The following is a 4,951-nucleotide window of genomic DNA, read 5'->3' as shown; positions in this document are numbered from 1 at the left end:
GCCTTTATTAATCATTTAAAAAAAATGTTACCATTTTCAAATGTCTTCCCTCTAAGAAACGGAGAATCCTCAGCACACTCAGATGCTTGGTCATGAATGCCCTCTCCTGTTTAAATCCAGCATTGCTGCTGGAGAGGAACACGGCCACACAACTGCAGGGCTGCACAATTCTTCCTCAAGGCATATTATACAAACACCATCTTGCCTTTTCTTTCCAAGTAAAGGCAATCATTGTCAGCAGGAACTGGCTGCAGAATCCAGGCAGTCCTCATGGAGATAACATGACATGAGCAGAGGTGTAATTTCATTTTAAAGATATCCTCTAATGTGTTCCCTTTGTTTTCAGCTGTTGACTCATAGATATATGGCACTCCAGCCTCATAATCAATTTTATTAACAGCGTGATTTTGTTACAAGCTCCATCATTTCCCTCAGAGTTCTGAGACAGATAATAGTGGGACCTATGATTTCTTCCTTTTTCATTTATCATGTGTGACTCCTGTTTCTTCAAGAGCCTCTCTTTGTTTTTTTTTACCTGATTTAAGCCACTTTATCAGAACTATAGAAAGAGCTCTCCCTTAATTCAATGTAATGACAAATTTTCAGGACATTGGGTGGTTTATGAAGGGCTCTGACCTGTACAAACTGCTATATAAAAATGGCAGTCTGATGGATTGAATATACTGAATAGTACTGTATATCTCAGCTCCTCAATAAGCCCAAAGACTTGTGTAGTATCAGTAAGCCTAATTAAGGATGAAACAAGCCTTTCCTCCCCCAAATACTCACCCTGACACATATGCCTTATGTGGACAGAAAGCCTCAAAGGGAAAGAGCAGCCACCTGGGGTGGGGAGGGGTCATTTCACTGTCCTTGTTATTGTCACAATCCTGCTGGTTTCAGGCTCAGTGCTCAGCCCGTGTTCCCTCACCTCCTTTGCTATCTGCTTTCTTGCCCTGGGTATGATGTACAGATGTGCATTTTTTTCCCAGTGAGACCCCAACCTCCTCACCTGCATCCTAAAAAAGCCACAGTTCAGCTCCCTCCTCTTTTGTCCATTGTTTTTACCTTCATGGCTCTTTAAGTCCTTTCCCTGCCATCTGATTTTGCCCTTCTTCATCAGTGGATAAAATCTCACTCCTTCCTCACCTGTCTGTAATTGCCACTCATCTGCTCCTAGCTCCCTGTTTCCTGTGGGGAGGGATTAGCTTCCAGGGGGTGCAGAACCACACAGAGGCAGGATGCAATGGGAGAATAAATGCCTAGTAACATCATTTCTCCTTATTTAAATTGGCTGCTGGAAGTTCATTGCTGAGCAGACGATTGCAGAAGTCCAGCAGTTTTAGTGTGAAGTTAAATAAGAGCAGAGCAGCACGTTTTGGTCAAGGCCAGTTTGCTCTGCCTACGTTTGGATTTGGTAATTTCAAGAGGAATAAAGCTGAGTGACTGCATCAGGCCTTTGCAGCAGCAGTGGAATTTGCAGCACCAAGCAACCACTGAAATCACCCAGCAAGTGAGTTTGAGAGACAGGCTGAAGCACAGCTAAGCAGTCAGGCTGTCCTTCTTACTGCCTCATTAATACCAATTTAACTCTGCTAAAGAACAACTCAGATGTATGCAGAGTAACCTTCATTGTCACACTGGCTGTGGGAAGCATTTATATGAGGACCCCAGTATTTGCTAAAGGTCATATCCCTGAGCTTCCTTTTCTGAGAAAACAAGGAGGGGCTCCTGCTGTCCTAATACAGAACTGTACACACCTTTCCATTTTGGTTTTTTTTTTCTTTTCACCCCCAGCTCCACTTTTGAGTAGACCTACCCAGAGCAGATTTTCTGCACTCCCATTTTGACATTATAATCACATAATTAGCATCAAAGAGATTCAGTAATGAATCTACATGGGCTAAAACAGCCTTTTCCCATTTCTGTTCAGGCAGTGGTTGGTTCCCTTCATTTCAGATGGAGTCTCACCTAAATCCCGGTGTCATTACTTCCATTTAGACAGTGACATCTGCTCCATGCTGCAGATGACACATGAAGGTCCGTTCCCAGATGGAAGTCCAAGAAGGTTACAGTGGTAGCTCACCTCTGGATATCACCAGGCTAATGCCTAAATTCTTGCTTTAAATCCTCCCTTCTTCATTGCTGGGTTTTGTTTGATATTTTCATTGCATTCCTTACAGCACTGACCTTGTCCTTTCCATGGCACGAGCAAGACTGTCCTGAGGACAGGACAGCACTGCTGAGAGGGGTGCAGGTGTGAAACAGGGATGCTCCAGACCTTGAGTTCTGCTTGGAGCACAGTGGCAGGATGCACTGTATCAAAGCAGGGCCCCTCTTGGAGTTCTGGATACTGAGAATTTTAGACTTTCTGTACAGAGAGGCTCTGACCCCCAGGAGAGCACTGCATTTGACCTGAGGCTGTGGAGCAAGCTTCCAAAATTGATTGATAGCACTGGCATTATGGGGGTGTGGTTGGCTAGAGGTGTGTAATATCACAGAGTGGAAAACTTGAAGGCACTTGAAGGCAAGTTTTTTGAAGTTTGGAGTTTTAGAATATAGTAATAAATATGATGCAAGATGGAGGTTTTAGGGCAGAGACAGGTTGTTCTTCTTTACCTTCTTCTTCCTTCTTCACAGATTTGACTGGTATTTTGTAATTGGACAGAAAAATTCGCAGTGCGGATTTCGAGGGATCAGTTACTGGGCTACAAGTGAAAATAATTTAGGTGTCATTTTTTAATTGGATAGTTTAGCCTTAAAAGACCTTGTAACAAGAGATTGTTAGCCATTTTGTGGCTTGCTAATGAAGGACTGCAGAACTCATTGCTATGAGACTGTAACATTGATAAGAAATAATAAACACCTGAGTCTGAACACGAACTATCTCCTCAAATGCCTTCAATCCCGACCCCGAGAGGTAGGAAAAGGACTACTCTGCTCGAGTGGAGAACCGTCCTTGTGCCCCCCATCAGCCTCACAGCCACCTGCCGTGCCTGCAGTGGCTCTGCCCCTACCCCTGCTCCTTCTCCAGCTGCTCCAGCTCCTCCTCCCCCCCCAGGAGATCATTCACTTCTTTTCCCCACCCTGCCACCCACAGCCATTCCCAACTTTGTTCTCAATACCTTCCCTCGAAAGCGCTTCTCTGCATGGGTTCCCCCGCACTTTTCTGTCTTTCAGTCCCTTTCCTTGGTAAATTTTTCAACGTGAGTTGGAGAGGCATCAGTTCTCCTTAGAGACTGCTCTGTGCAAACACACTCTGCTTGCTGCCTTCTCCTGCCAGCTCCTGGCTCGCTCCCTGATTCCTTTCTCTTACCCCCGCTGCTGGTCACTCCCCACGCATCTCCTCGACTCCCAGCACATCCCTGCTTCCGACCTTTTCCCCTGGGAAATGGAAGTGGGAATGGAAATGAAGGTCATCCTCAATTAAACCAAAAAGGCCATGACAGTGCCAAGTAATACTGGATTGTACCCACTCACAGCCAGAAATACCTAATCACCCTGGGATTTGGGATGGCAAAGCAGAATGTTGAGCCAATGCTTTTCTTTTCTTTTTATTAGTGAGGCTTCAGCAGGGAGAAAGAGCACCACTTAGAACATGTTATGCTTGTTATTGTAAAAAATTACTGGTTGTATTGCTAAGGAAAGAATAGTCCTATAAAATAGCACATACAAGGCATTGCAAATACTAGGAAGCTGTCCCAAAATAAATATTTTCATGTTTTTACTTATATTCTAGCAATTTCCCATCTCGTTTTTTTCATGTCCCTGAATCATGTTGTTCGCTGATACTTTTAAACATTGCACAATGTTTAAGCTCTTTAAGGGCACCATACTTTTGCTGGATACCTGCTTTCCATTTGCAGGTGCTCACTGAAGGACAGCACAGCACTGAAGTGAAAATGGATGTTAACTCAATTTCCCTGTGGTTCCCAGAATAGCTGATTGTTTTGCTACAGACACCGAAGCACAGGACAAGTGGCACAGTCATTTTATTCTTTAAGCCCATTCTTTGAATGCTGCCTCATAAACCTCTTGCCTCATTCCCATATTTCCCCACAGAGGTCTCACTGTTTCCCTAGTAACAGAACAGACTTTGAAAATTTGTGAAAGTCTTAAACAGTTGTCACTACATTATATTCAAATACCCCAGAGAGACCAGAGGGAGCACTCAACAGGAAAAACCACAGCATTCTTTGGGTTAGTACTGCTAGGAAATAAAGCAGAAAAGGGTCTGCCATAAATCATTGTGAGAAGCCCCCAGAGTGCTGGATCCAGCTCTGGGAGCCCCAACACAAGACAGAGAGCTGCTGGAGCGAGTTCAGAGTGTGGCCACGGAGGTGCTCAGAGGGCTGGAGCAGCTCTCCTGTGAGGACAGGCTGGGAGAGCTGGGGCTGTTCCCCCTGCAGGAGAAAAAGGATCCAGGGAGACCTTACAGCACCTAAAGGGGGCTACAAAAAGCTGTGACAAGAGCAATTAGCGCTAGGACAAGGAAGAATCTTTTAAATTGAAAGAGGGCAGGTTTGGATTAGATGTAAGCAAGAAATTCTTTACTGGGAGGGTGGTGAGGTGCTGGCACAGGTTGCCCAGAGAAGCTGTGGATGTCCCAGCCCTGGAAGTGTTCATGGTTGGCTGGGACATTGCACAACATGATGTAGGGAAAACTGTCCCTATGCATGGCAGGGGGATTGGAACTGGATGATCTGCAAGGCCCCTTCCACCTTAAACTGTTCTGTGATAAATGTAATCTAGTGCACCCCTGAGCTCTCTGCTACCAGCCTTTTCTGAGTGATATTCCCCACTCACAGACTAGAACTGCTCTTTCTTATGAGCTGCAATACCTGATGATCAAGATCAACCAGTTAATTACAGTAATTGCAAAACTAGCTTGATACATTTCTAGTAAGGTGACAAGAAACTGCTAGTTTGAAATACAACTTTATTTTTTTAA

The sequence above is a fragment of the Zonotrichia leucophrys genome, chromosome 3 (assembly GCF_028769735.1).
Source record: "Zonotrichia leucophrys gambelii isolate GWCS_2022_RI chromosome 3, RI_Zleu_2.0, whole genome shotgun sequence".
Lineage (NCBI taxonomy): Eukaryota > Metazoa > Chordata > Aves > Passeriformes > Passerellidae > Zonotrichia > Zonotrichia leucophrys.
This window is presented reverse-complemented; position numbering follows the sequence as displayed.